This window comes from Varroa destructor, unplaced genomic scaffold (assembly GCF_002443255.2).
Source record: "Varroa destructor unplaced genomic scaffold, Vdes_3.0 BEIS01000002.1, whole genome shotgun sequence".
Lineage (NCBI taxonomy): Eukaryota > Metazoa > Arthropoda > Arachnida > Mesostigmata > Varroidae > Varroa > Varroa destructor.
Genome location: NW_019211455.1, coordinates 46,565,172 through 46,580,307, shown reverse-complemented (window position 1 = coordinate 46,580,307; position 15,136 = coordinate 46,565,172). Strand labels below are relative to the sequence as shown.

At 41.8% G+C, this 15,136-nt stretch overlaps 1 long non-coding RNA gene across 8 annotated transcripts in view; it reads left to right on the top strand.

The window, feature by feature from the left end:
* Positions 1 to 501: 501 nt before the first annotated feature.
* The window catches only part of LOC111244277 (uncharacterized), a 70,218-nt gene continuing 55,583 nt past the window's right edge, over positions 502 to 15,136 (top strand). For 4 of the 8 annotated variants that reach the window (XR_015319985.1, XR_015319986.1, XR_015319987.1 and 1 more), the window contains exon 1: positions 505 to 1,980. This is a non-coding gene — a long non-coding RNA (uncharacterized LOC111244277). Of the gene's footprint in view, positions 1,981 to 2,493; positions 9,882 to 13,333; positions 14,070 to 15,136 lie in introns of those variants that run through there. The other 4 variants (XR_015319993.1, XR_015319991.1, XR_015319988.1 and 1 more) reach the window with 4 other exon arrangements.

The window sequence follows — 15,136 nt, the reverse complement described above, 5'->3', positions numbered from 1 at the left end:
CACACGTTCTTTATACGCTGTCCAATAATAAGCGTGCCATTCTGTGTGTTCTTTCCCAAAACAAGACAAAAGATTATTAAGTGCTTGTACTTTGTTCGGTCCATGTGAGCCTATTCAAGCGATGTACGCTTTTCCACCACCAGTTCTATTAATGAATTACAGCGGTCTTATCAAGGCTTCACACTTACGACCACACACAAGTTACGACAACTTAATCCTTCCCCCTTCAAAAGAAACCCGTCAATCCAATAACTACCGATAAAAGGAATAGTTTTTCGTTTATGCTCGTGTCTGTCTTCTTATATCCCCATCTTTTTAACTAGCCGTTGCTCTGTCTTTGTAAATCAGGCATCATCTCGTCCAGGGTTCCCATACGCCAGATATTTTCGAGGCATACCGTTTCCTGTCGACCCCTCTCTCACCAGACTCTTGAGGCATACCCTCTCCTTTCTCCTAGGGCAATGGAGCGCTCCTCGCCGTGCCGGGAACGCACGCGGAACTCGCGCACGCTTGTGGCCCGTCTGTTCGTTAGGACCAGACATGCGTCCAACCGCCATGGGGTAAGACGTGGTTGTACGTGTTTGGTGGTGTATATCGCCAACGTCGCTCCAGCCGCCCCCAAGGCAAAAGTTACCAGAAACAACCCCAACCATCTCTTTCTACAAGTACTTGCCGATTCAACTATATTAATTCATCTTCCCTTCAGCCAACCCCTGCTGTAACTGCCCGTCTTGGGGGCGGCTGAAAATTTGCGACAAGTAAGTTTAAAGTACGTTTAGCAGTCAGTCGGTTACAGGTTAGCTAACAGTTCACAAAACTTTGGCGACCTGCTTAAGAAAAAGTGAATTGAGAGGAGTGTTCGTGCTAAAGTTGGTGGTAGTCTATGTGTGGATCTGGTGTGCGTTCGGCGAAAAGGGTGTTGGTAAGAGTTGAAGTTGCATTGAGACTCGACTTCAAAGTGAGCTAGTTTTGTGTAAGAATCGAAAACTCCAGAAGACGGCTACGATTATATACGAGGTCGTAACTCAAAGAAAACCGTGCACTGCCGTGTGTGCAAACGGCACTGGCAAGCGGCATTAAATAATGTGTTTATATAGTTTTAAAGCCGGATTAAGTCAGTTATAACACCTGGTGTCTTATGTTGGCGTCTACAACAACAACAAAAATAATACTAAAAAGTATTGACGAATTGCGAAGAAAATATTAACTCAGTAGCAAAAACAGTAATTTCATTCAAGTCGTGCTGTTAGATAATAGGTATGCGTATTTTAATGAGCATTTAAGTTCTTCAGTTGTCGATTTTTTCAAGTACGAAGAAAAGTCTGGATAAGCAGCATCGGTGACCGAAGTCAGCAAATCTCCCGAAACGGTGGATAAAAAGAAAATCAAAAGGCGAAGTCGGTAAGGAGAGATTACTTCTAAAAGTGGAACAAAAAAAAAATTGCAGATTATCAGCACCGCGCTAAGGTTCTTGATTATTCGAAAAGAAGTTATTGTAGATGAAGTTACCGAAGTGAAGGAAGAAAGTTGGATAAAAGCTCATTTAATAGAAGTGCTGTCTATCTGCACATGACCACATGCGATATTTTGTCTGGTCAGAGCATCCCAGTGGTGACAACAGAAAAGTTACGAAAACAAACATTTCTGAAGAATGAGTGCTCGGAAAAAGGAAGAGCGAAGGAAAAGGTCTAGAGATTAGGAAGTTTGAAAATTTTTGCGAAACACAGCCACGAAAATTTGCAGGACCTATATGAAACAGCTCTCGGATACGCGTAGCAACCGCTAAGGTCATTGGTGGATTTGTAATAGATAGCACACTCACAAAAGGAACAAATGTATTGCGGAGTCACACTGCAGTAAAATCTCCCACAAAATCAACATAAATGGATACCGATAACCTCCATTGTTCAAAAAATGACCACGCAAATGGATTCCGGAAGTGTTGGTGCTTTTAGGTCTCTGCCGCCTTCAGTGGTAGCGGTATGTAATGTGTAGATATATAAAGTTATATACACAAATGCTATACAAGTGTATGTTTAGAAGAGATAACTGAAACTTCGGTGAAATGCACGACGGAAGTTGAAAGTAAAATTCTAATGGTTCTCGCTGATCAGTAAAAATATTATTTGGCCTACGTATAAAAGAGAACAGCTTTGAGCGTCGTACTTCTGGTTTAAGAACGTGACGTTGACAAATAAAGTAATTAGATGAACTATCCTATCGCATCCTGAATAATTACTTTATTTTATCTGTGCATACCGCAGTAAATAGCACCCCCCTGATTCGATCCTATGAAAAAAGAGCATGTTATTCAAATTTATGTATAATACATATTTTTTTAAACATTTTTTTTATTGATCAAAACTGGGTTTTAAGTTGAACTTAAATCAGCCATTTTGTATTATGTGTTCTGTGCAGTTACCGAGCGTCTCATAACAAATCTGAGTGGCCAACAATTCGTATATGTTTGCATCTTTTTTTTTTACCTTGCAGCAACCTGTAATCGTAGGATGAACAGATGTGCCTGATCTTTTGCGTCAGTTGGTGCTTCACGAATTATGAAATTTACGTACCTGTTAGCTTTTCTTAAAGCTATTAACACAATACGATCGTGTCGTGTGATATAAAACACGTAGGGTATAACCATCAAGGTTGAAATATCAACCCAGTAATTTGCGACTCATCGGATACGTGATATCGCCTGCATAATCTAACCTGCTGCGTAGGCCACCTCTTAGGTATGACGCAACACCGTGTACCGCTTTGATAACTTATAACGTTGTGAATATTTTATAATGATAATGAGAATTAGTTCGATGGTAGGTCTAATTTAGCTTATTAGTTTTGCATGCATTGAAACATAGACCAATGCGGCCGACCTAAGTTCAATAACCGCCCGTAATTTCTAGCTTAGAAACTTTACTGTAGATTTCGTTTGATTACCTTAGGTTTTTTCCTTCGAGGTTCGGGGAATTCAGTTGCGAAATGTATGGATAACCCGGACATATTTTTCTACCTGTGCAGTTTGAGGAAAAGTGTGGCACCTCTGTTAAGCTCAAGCGCCGCTTACCCAGCGGTGTTGTTGAGGGTCCCATTCGGCAAATCGAGATTACACACTAACTGCGGTCTTCTTAAAGGACCCTTGTACGATCCGAAGACCTTATCATATTACCTCGAAACCTCTGAAGATTAGATAAGCTGGTGAAGTACCGTCTACGCAGGCTCTACTTCGGTATACGTGCAGGATTTTTTAATTCATCGTCATATATCATATTCTAACTCCCCTCTTTCGATACAATGTCGTAAAGGAAAGCCGAACCAATATCCCACAACATTTCTGACTTCATTTTGCTTCCTATGACTTTTGGTGGTCGTCCATAATGGAATTTCTATGATATCGCATTTAATAGTATGTGGTAGCATATTGTATACTTAAATTCGCTTTCTGCTTCGAATTCACAAAGAACACACGTAGTTTTCCACATCCGTGTTTTACCAATTTTGGCCATACCTGTCTAAAACCGTAACCTATCAGAACGTATCAGGTCACCTGATACGTAGGTTCTGCGTAACCGGTTATACTTTGTGGTGATAGTTAAAATCAGTTAGTGGCAATGCTCCTGTTTGGTCTCGTAGTGCACCCCGCGCTATTGATCTTGTTACTTACCTTGTGCAGCCTTGTTCGCTGCTGTGAGTTGCAGTTCCCCTTTAAGCTAACGCTCGACTTCTTCCTTAGACACTAAATTCTATGGGGGGATCTTGGATGCTTTTACTGATGGCCGTTCGGTACGGCTCCTTCTGCGGAAAATCTGTATCTATCACCTCAGCTTAGACAGGTCTAGCTTTGGGTGCAACCGATTCGGCTAATGTCTCCAATAAACATTTTACACTTTCCGATGACTCTGGTATTTTGGGCATCAGCCTCGTAGGATTTGTGGCACATGTGCACTTTCTCTGAGTGAGGATCTGCTAGAGATATCTAAATTTTTCATCCATTTTTATAGAATTCTCGCCCGGCATCGCTTACCGCCACTCAAATAAATGTTCTTGCTCTTTTCTGATATAATCTCGAAAATAAGCTCTTGAAATTCCAAATAAGCTTTTAAATTGACTAGTGCAAAATTTGCTCTCTCTTGAAGAACATCCTCTTTCGGGCAACAACTAGCAGGACTGGGTCAGTGGCGTATGCGACACACTCGGCTCTTTACGGTAGACCAGAGGAGGTCTTCGAATGTAAGATTTCACAAAGTGGAGCTTGGTGTCAACGCTTACGGTTAAGCTGCTGAGATGTCGCGCCCTTTGTGGCCGATGTTCAACACCTTCTTTGTAAGGTATTAACAGATGACTACCTGTGGGTGAAGCGAGAATTCTTTACCCTCGAACACCCTCATAATGAGATCCCAGCTCGTCATATCAGAGGCATTTTTCACGTCTAAAAGGATCAGGAGCACACATTTCTTCACCTTTTGCATTTTCTGTCTTTCTTGGTGCGCTTTATCGAAAATCCCCTTGATAGTGGTGAGAGTGTACTTTCCTTTTCAAAAACTGCATCGGGCTTTGTACAGTGCTTGGTTTCTGCGGTTTCTGTTTTAAAGTTTGGTAATGGTTGTATTTTTCATATGCTTTGGTGTTCAGAAAGTATATTAGATGGTAAATCTATGGGTCTGTTTCCTTATATGGCTCAGGTATGAGGGTCCGATCCATCTCATTCCGTGCGTCACGAAATCGGCCGTCTTTGAAACTCGATATATGAGATTTCTAAAGTCTACAAGCCACCTCTTTTCTCAGATGGGTCTTTAGGGGCCGATACCTTGCCTCAGGCTAGCCACAGTCTCGCCATTTCGGTTTCTTCTGCAGTAACCTCCGAGATGTGTTTCTTGTTTGCTGGCATCATTATCGATTGTCTTCGCAGTTTCCTGGAAGGAGTGCAAAGCACTCTCCTTCATATCCGCTAGTAGACCCTAGATCGTCCTTTTTATCTCATTCATAAAGATTTTATAGAGTACATCAGTTTTGTCTCTGTCCAACTTTTCGATCAGTTCTTTATACTTTGCCATCTTTTTCCATCTGATTAAATTGTAGAGCCTTTCGCGAGCATATTTTAAGCGTTCGTCTACTCTCCTTGCTTGTGCCGGCTCCTCTTTCTCATTCCTGCTGGTTTCTCCATTGTTCATTGCCAAGTGTGTCTTGTTCTTCTTGGGTATCTCCGTCGGATGCATTCGGAGCAAGCCTCAGCAATCTTGGCATCCTATCAGCACACTGCTTGTGGGCGTGTTACAAATACTCTCTGAAACAACTTTTCATCCATGGTCCATCCAGTCTATCTATATTGTCCTTTGTCAATCTTAATGAAAAGGGACTGGGTGCGGCCCGTTTTTCGCAAAAGATACTTCCGTCTAAATGGAAAGTAATGCTGTTGCGATCGTTCGTTGACCCACGTTCGTTAGATCACAAATCTGTGATATTTCCGGTTCAATTCCTACTCGGATACCTGCTATTCCGTGATCGCTAGCAGAATGTTCTAGTGGTCATCTCAAGCAAAAATGGGAATCATTTGTACCACGCAGATCTAGCTTTGCAGTCCGTTCCTGTTACGGAACGTCTTCTGGCGAGCTAATATGGATTTCTCCATTTTGCAATCTTTGAGTTAAAGTCGCCAATAAGGACTACCTCTTTGTAGCCTTCCTGCGTCTCTATATTCTCCGTTAGGTAGTTTAGCAGGCTTTTGAGATCCTACTTCTGTTAATTAGGTACGAGGTAGCAGTTGCATAATGTCACTGCCATTCTGCGTATATCTATCTGTGAATTAGCCGAACATTGGGTGACTTCGTATCACTTTTGCTGAGCTTTTAAAAGAATGCTCAAATAAACTCTGACTCGTTTGTTTGAAGGCGAAAATAAACCTATTTGTTCTCTCAGAATGTAAGTAATGGCCCCTCAGCCATGCGCTACGTAGGTTATTTTCTTTCTCGGCACTAATTCAAGGGAGGCGCTTCAACAAACAAAGCTGGTATAAAGAAATAATTTCTACTTTTAAGCTCAGTGCTTCTAATCGTCAACCCATTGATTTGGCTTGCTCATTACCGCGCCATCTCTCGTTTAAAAATTTGATCTTCTGGCTATTGCCAGGTTTGGCTCACCAAGCAAGCAGAAGTCTATATGTAACCGCTTCGCTGAGCATCTCGTGGGCCTACTGACAGCTGTTCGAGTTTAAATGTAAGATCTTCGGCATTCAATTTAAGTATCCCAGCCCTCTCTAGTGTATTGAACCATTGCCCATCACAGTCAACATACTTTTTTGTCTTTTAATGCAGCGTTTGCTATTGCAGTCTTTTCTTGGAAGAGGAATAGGCTGGTTTTAACCGTTTCTTTGCGGTACAAGGAACACGTCATAAAGACTGCAAAATGCCCCTCTTCGATGCATCTATAGTCATCAAGAGTGCCATTCATGCAGTCTTTGGTGACACGGCTAACTGCACTGCATTTGGAACGCCGGATTATTTGCCCTATTTTGATTGCGGTGCTTTGCGTAGTACTCTGTCTTTTAGCAATTGAAGCGGGTCAGCAAATTGACCCATGATTGTTTAGGTTTGCTTTTAGCATTTCCCAATGATGCTTGATTTTATGAAAAGACTTCTTGGCAACGAACCACGGCAAAGAAACAAGACAGTTTCATTTACCCCTTCCGTGTGCAGGGCCTCGTTCCTGGTGAAAGCCTAAGCTTCTTTTGTAAAGCGACCTCTATTTCATGTACGTCCGGAGAGGGATCCGCGTTGCATTACGGCGAGCTTTATCACCTCACGAACATCTATTTCCTCCCTTGCACCTTTGCGTATTACATCTGCAATAGTAATCTTATCGCCGGTCCTAGTTTCGCGTACGTTTGTGATGAGGTCCCTATCTCTAATATCCGTAACATTGTCTATCTTTACCTCAGTTTCACCCAACTCAATGAGATCGTTGATAGCGTTGAGAGTAGCCTCAAAGGTCGATTTGTCTTTCGTCCTTGCCCTGACAGTGCTCTGTGATGCAGTGTTCCTTTTCTTGGTCTTGGATTTCTCATCCACGAGGAATGCTTCATACCCAAAAAGGCAGGCCCTTTTTCTTTACGAGCTCAACAAGACGGTCAACTTTCTGGCAGCAGGCCTCAATTACTCAACAGCTCTGAGATGTGGAGCGTCGGAAGACCTGCTATCTATGATGCCGCCATATTCTTAATGTTCTCGATGACCTTTAAGGGAGCCCTCATGAAATCGCTTGTTATCCTATTTGCTCGCACCATTCCTATATAAGTTTCTCCCAGATGTCTGTGTATTTATGAGGGGATAGTCTCAGTCGGCTCTGTTGTCGACTGCTTTTGGCGCAGCAACATTTTACAGGATAGTTTCATAACTGCTGTGGTAAACGGGTACGATGCAGAGGGCTGTTCCATCAGTTCTTTGTTTTATTAGAAGCCCTGAATGACTACTATCGCTCGCCTATGGCGTGCCCTAACAGCGTTAGTAAACGCGAACGTGATACGTTCGGATAGATCCGTGAATATGCGTTTAAACCTTGGGCCGCATCTCGGTGACAAGACGTGCCAGGCTACCGAGAGTCTACGACTCATCAAGAATTTTTTCGGTTTTCCTTGCAAGGTCCATCTGCCGCTCTGAGCTTTCGTAGGTGTTCCTTCTCTACTTTCTGGTTGAACTTGTAACACTTGTTGTTGCTTTCGGGACGCAGGGACGCCTGCAGTATCCGTGTTTGCGCCTGTAGCTCAGGTGTGCATCTGCTTTGCCCTAGCTGCCTTCTGGTACACTGCTTTTTTTGGTGTTTTCACAAAATAATCCTTCATTCTGTTTAAGGAGTTCCTTCAACTGTTTGCAAAATTCGCATTTTCGCTTATCCAACCCCTGATTATTTTTTCACGAACCTCCTTTAAGGTCCTTCAGGAGTATGTACCTTTTTTGGTTCTGGCTGGGGAGCCACCAGATCGCGAGCTTGAGTTCTGTTATGGCGTTATTGCAAGTCAAATGGGTGTTCTTGAACTCCTTTCTCGGGTTTTTCGGCGATTACACAGAGTTATTGACTTTGGTGAGGGCGTCCGTATAGTCTGTCTGTGAATCGCTTGCCTTAACAGACTCCTCCTTGTTGCTTCTCAGGCTCTCTGCCATAGCTAACTGGGCTAGGTGAGCAAATGCATTCTCCAGTCTTAGTGCGCCATCTGGCAATCTCTTTACCTTTGCTATTCACTGTGTTTCTGCGTATGTGGCAATGATGCATTCATTTGGCATCCTCTCCTCCCGGGATCAACAGAACTGCTTCCTCGAGCGCTTTGGGTGTGTCATCTCGTTTCGGAATTATGGAACGCCTCTTTGCTATTGAGCAGTGCCTCATGTTCCTTCTTTTCTTAAAGGCGTCCGTCATGTTTTGTGTCTCCTACATACCCCCCCCCCTCCCCCTACACTTTTAACTGTTTCCTCGGAAAAATATCAGGTTTGCAGAACCTAGTCAAACAACAATTTCGAATCGTGGCCAATCGGCGGCCTGAGCTAGCCTGCGATTGCGCGTATAGTAAAGAATAGTTTGAAAATGGGAAAAGAAAGAATAAGCCAGCCTATTTATTAAAGCGGTCTTGGCATAAAAAGAGTAAGCTATTGGGTTTTCCATCGCAAGTACCTAGGTGGCAGCTGGGCGTTTTGTTTCTGAGATAGAACACGACGGCCCTTTGGATCTCTTCTACCTGTATCATAACTGACAGTGTTTAAGACCAGAAATTAAAATTATCACGATTTAATTATGATCCAGCCTCAGCATGTAGATAGCTCAGACTTTGTTTACCAAAACCACTCAGTGCTGCAGAGATTTCCAATAGCTTACAATTTTTACCCTTATTTTCGTCATGGATTTGAGGCTACAAAGATATTCAAGAAAATCGCTCAGAACATTCAAAGTCACCGTGAGGCAGAAGAAAAATATAAATAATGGACATTACATTGACTACTGTGACTTTGTAGTGTCGCAACTATATTTATATGGTAACATACAGTATTTCATTTCAAAACGCTAATTTAAATATTTTACTATTGTTCTCGTGTTGGCAGGTATCTCTTGTCCTTTTGTTAATTATCTCGTACTCCCATTGCGGTTAAGCCATTGCTGTGATAGTGTTGCTTCATTAATCCCTTCCGGATATTTCGGTACCTTAAAGCGAAGGCGACCTTAATATTCAAAGGTGGGTTTTAGACTGCTCGAAAAGCTAAGCAAGCAGACAATATGAACAAGTTGATATTTTTCAAAAAGTCAGTACCGTTTCCTGATAGAAATACCAGACTCGAAAATCTGACTCTTTTATTAATCTCATTTTACACATGCTGTGGAGATCCCGAAAACCTAAGTGGCTCCTAGAAAACTTAAATGCTCTAGAAGTTGCTAAATTTTGTTGAAATACCCGCCTAATTTTTCCCTTCATTTACGCCAAAGTAAATGTAAAAACCTTTAGCACAAAACACTTTTTATGCCGGGACATGTTCGTTTCGTTATTCCATTTGTATGACGGCTACACAAAGCAAATATCAGAAATGAGATGATCCGTATATAAATACATACAAATCCTTACATAATTCATAGTACAGCTTATCAAGGAATTATAAGCGATTTGTTTGTTCAGGGGCGTTGCGGTGTATATTTGAATAAAGAAGGCTATTTTGTATCCGAATTAAATAAAACCTAATTAACATACTACGTACACAGCTTCGATACAGGGTGTTAAGGAAATGGCCACGACTCCGTCTCAATTGTCATTTTTAATTAACAAACCATTATAGATTGTTTGTTCAGGTGGATTTTCATTTTTCTACTAATAATTGTATTTGGAAAAAAAAAAAAAAAAAGTGTACCACTAAGCTGATACTAGCAATTCGCTTGCTTGATCATAAAGCGCTGACATAACTGTTTTAGTTCTGACTCGCTAAATGTACTAGGGGAAATCTTATAATTTGCATTATTTGGAACATTCTAATCTATTTTCAAAAACAAATATGAACTGCATATAACTTTATGTTAAAGATTTTATAAATAAATAAATAAAAATAAAATGTGCTATGTTAAAAAGCAAAAGTTAAAAAGGCTTTTCAAACTATCGTATCAACTCGTAGTTATTTTAAACAATGGAACTTTTTTTGAGTTCTAGCGACGTACGCCACGCGATACGTTCCCTTCAAGGCCTTAAGGCCGTAAGTTTTCTTGTTCACTACAGCTTGATATTTGGATATTCTGGAAAGTTGTTTGATTAGCGGGACAAACGTTTCCATAGGCCATGAAAGCGTGGTCCATTGATAATCATACGCGCTAATCTTTGCTTGGACAAATATACTAATATGGCATTTCAACATATTGTTTGTAGTTAACTACTGTTATGCGAACCGAGTACATAGCGGAAAATTCCTAGCATTTGTTTTCGTTATTTTCTGGATATGAAAGATAAATCGGATCTATTAATCTACATATCATATAGTATCCTCATTTTAGGCCTAAAATTCTGCCTAGAAATTCATTCATACCTTCACCTTTATTTTATAAAAATCATATGTTCCTTAGGCTCATATTTTACTGATGCTACGACACGTGAATCCATGCCATTTAATTAACTGACGTACAATTATCTTCGGATTACTACGTTTTACCGATATACATCTACGCATTTTATATTACACATACTGTTTAGAAAAAGCAGCCCCAATTCCATATATTTAACTGCAATCCAGAATATCCACTAATCTTTGGTCATAGTGAACTGAAGAACTTTTTGACTTTCGCCCATTCTAATCCTGATATAGTCAGTGTTAGAGGTTTACCATTGAATGATTCCACTTAAAGGCAAATAAGTCTTTTGTATAAAGACATGTTGGCATAGACATAACCCTGGTTTACTTGTAAAAGTAATCCATTTTAACATCTAGGATATGCCGCCTGCTTGTCGCATGGTTGAATGGTCAAACGAAGGCCACAATCTGTTTCGAATCATGCTGGAAAAAATATATTTTGTTGGAGCATTAGGCGCCCCTGGCATCACCTTTACAAGCCCGTATGGTCAAGTCTCCATAATAGAAAGCAACGCTCAGCAGCACTTCCGGCCTTCACGTTAGTGTACAAAACTGCAGGAAGTTACGAAGAGCACCTTACCTAGGTCGACAAGCAACTGGACCGACAGGTTCACTCAATGCTCATTCATGCACGGAGAAAATAACCCTGTGCCACCAAAGCATCGTTGCAGCCTTTGCCCCCTCCCCCTGGCTTTCACTGCAGTTCCCACTTCTCGAGCTTTGCTACTCTCCGACTGCAGCTTCCACTGGTCTTCATTGCCTTTACCATCAAGCTCACGCCCTCGTTTATTCCAGTCTGCAGCATTTAAGCTATATTATTTGACCACAGAGGTACGGGTGCAACTCATGTCACTATACCAAAAGGTGGCAATCATGGCCGACCACAAAGGATGCCCTTATACTTGACTGGACGACAATAGGCGAACTCACCATCCGTCATCCTTACGCTTGTATCTACCCCTCAGGTTGCTTCGTACTTGGAAGCTTCAACTTCGGTTCTATGGCGATCCGCAGTCGCGTCCCGCCCCGCAACCTGTTAGAACTCTCACTGCTAACACCAAGTCAAGGTGTAGCACTCCTATCCAACCGACATCGTAGTGCAAAGCAACTATGACAGAAAGGTGGATGTTGAAACCCGTAGGTATTGTTGGCTTGTCGGAAATATCTGTGTCGGCTGCCGTAGTTGAGAGCCTCCTTGCTTGGGAAACCCACTTCCCAAAGTTCTTCTACCTCTGAGGCTCGCGCAATTGTTATTATAGATCTTTGGATATTCGCCACATATGGTCCGAGGAGGCGATAGAAGCAACCAGACTTGTGGCTACTTCTACTCCACGCAGACGCAATTGCGCAGAAAGGATCAGAAAGGCAAAGGGGATGGACTTAGAAATATCTTGTAAGTTTCTAAAAAAAAATTAAATTTCTTTTTTAATGATTTTTTAATTATTCGTCACATTCTTCCATCACGTTGCTGTTGGCTTACTGCTGAGGTGTTTATCTTGGGAAAAAACAAAGGTCTAATAAAAACAAGCGAATCCCAGATGCCATTCGCCTTCTAACAATAGCGCGCTGCAACTTGGTGGTTGCGATGGTCCAACAAATTATCACGCACCGGCACCACCTCACGATGACTATCCAAAGGAAGCAACGCCGGGGAACTGACACGGCGGGGAAGAAAGCGCTGACGTAGTCCTCCGCTTTCCATTCCTCGTCTCGTGAAAGTTATTCAGCAAAGTAGGCCCGCGCAAAGCACAGTTTAGCTCAGAATTACTAAGGCCACAATTACCCTTCTCGGAAAAAGCATCACCAACAGAGGCAGGTTTCCACTAGACTGCACCAGGCAATTGGTTAAACGGACATAAGCTCGACGGGCACGTAATAAGGAAAGGCAAAAGAAAACAGGCGTCTCCAGGCGATCGGGCAACAAGGAGTTATCCGCGAAATCTCGGTTGAAACAAAAGCAATAGAGAATCGGGGTGTGACATGAAAAATTAAAAATAGCTGCGGGTTAACCTACCTCTCATTACAATTCTGGAACAACCCCACATCGCAATTATAGGGAGGTTTGTCTTTTGAACAATTCAAGGAATTTAGTTTAACGGATGGCGAAATTGCGCACCCCCGAGCTACCAATTAACTACTATTGCTGGAAGTGTCTCCACATCACTCAATCACGTTTCTAGCTCTGGGCTAGAGCTCGGGAAATGGAACTGAAAGAACTACACGGTAGAGTAACTTTTCTGTAACTTCCAAGATTGCTGCTTGAGAAGATGTAGACAAAGTGAATTTTAAAATATAAATTTTGTCTGAATATTCGGAATATAAGTGAGCCGGGTGAAGGTAAAGACAGACCTGGCGAAACAAGCAGCGCCAAAGTGAGGCAGTTATAGACGCGGCATTTTTTAAAAGGCCCTCACCATATCTCGTATTATATGTAGGCTATGTAAGAGTTTGAACGTTAATGCTGTCAAGAGTCGATAGCCCTCGAGAAGTTATGAAGTAACAATAACGGCAGATTCCAGAATCTACACTACATCGCTTGTCACTGCTGATGAAATGAATATATTGAACTGGTTGAAGTTAAAGAAATTCATTGCACAGAACCGTCGAAGCCGTTTTATCCAAAAAGTAGGATAGGATTAAAAGTGCGATTATCCAGTAGACGTATATATGGCACCTTCAAATAGCATTCATAACAGACATTGTATTCAAATCATTACGTGACAAGCCGTTTAACGATATTGTTCCAGGTCATGTTCTAAAAATCTAGAAAAGTTGACTACGGCGAACTGCAAGGATGCCCTATTCATCCCGGAAGCTCATACAGCGCTCAGGGGGGTCGCCGACTCGTATCGCGTACCGTACTCGCCGAGTAGTATCATATAGTGCCGACAATCATATCTACGCTAAACCGCGGATAGGGAGCAAAAGACGTTGTCACAAGCAAATATCGAGCGTGGATAGTGAACATTTTTTCTTTCTCTAATTATGTGATGAATAATAAGAGCATTTCTCTAAGCAGCCTCATCAGTCCTTCACTGCTAAAGAAGCAGGGATCTATATGAAAGAAAATAAAATTAGTTATGGACAATAAGCGGAGTTACATGCTACGAGGACATATGTTTGTCCTTGTCGCATTATCAAATGTTATTGTCCATATCAGGAAGGTAAGGGCAGGAAATGTTGCTTTTACTTTACTCGGTCACGTGCAATGCTGCCCGTTGTACCAGGACAAGATTAAGCTAGCCCTTACAGATAACCACTAGACACTATTTACAGCTAGGAGAATTATAGGTTATTTATGATGATATAAGATAAGCCAAACAATAAATACAAACGCTTGCTATTATCATAACAACAGCCTTTAACTAAATCATTAATTTATTAAAGCATTTCTGTAAGATATTAGCGTATAACATATGCACATATATATATATACAATAGATATATGAGCCAATTAATAATATCAGTTGGTGCCCATTTAATCAATGAAAGCCTCGTCTTAATCGAGAAGTTCCATACTAGCAGTTATTATATACCTGACCCTTATCCAACAGCTTGAATTATTCTGTCCCAAATCCCGTATCCCCCCGTAGCCTATTCTTCGAGTATTGTTCGGGTGTGGTTACTTCGTCATGTAACGCGGCAGAGCACGTCGAGCCTACCACACAGGCCCATACTGTATGATCAACAGGCTCGCCCCCCGTATTTCATCTGCTGGAATCTGGAATGGTCGTACACAATGAGCCGCTGCCTTTGTGCACGCAATGGAAGGAAACAAGCGGAGCCTATCCGAGTGTTCATTTCTGCGTTTATCCATTGTATATCGCGCTAATAAAGGACGTTTCGCTTAGTGCCTTTCTATCCGCATATATTGTATTTCTTCACACCATTCGGAAGACAATTTTCACAACTCTAAAAGTTTTTGTTGTCATCGATATCGTCGTTTACTTTAAAGAACGCTTGTATCCCTGTCATAGTTCTTTTACTTCTGTCAACCATTCGGTCTGCACTTTGCAAACACGTACTGATGTTGGTATTTACGTTTTATTTAAGCGTCTGCTGTAGGCTCACTGTTATTGACAACAAGCAACTAGGCCTGACTGGCAAAAGTAGCAGACGGTAATAAGAACAGCGACAACAATCAGAGCAATGACAACACCTATAACACGAATTCTAATGCAAGACCATACACGATGTAAAGTCGTTGGCCAGGTCTGTCGAGTTGCGCTGCGACAGCAGAGCAGTTTTGCGCTTACTGTTTGAGACGTTAAGACGGATTTCTGGTCAGCCAGCCAAACCAAGTAGGCCAAGACACATTAAGAGAAGACAAAATGTGGACCTGAAGTATTCTTCAGTTTAGCTGTAACCGTTGGGCGTGGCCTACTGCTCCGATTGGCGTTCCACTAGCATTGGCTTGCCCTTCCATGAACCAACAACCATTCCTTGCATGTTAAGTTTTCTTGGTCTTTTTTCTACTAAAATAGGGCAAGGTTACGCCATGCGAACAAGTCGCTGTAGGCTAATACACCCGGTTTGTTCAACTTTGCCAG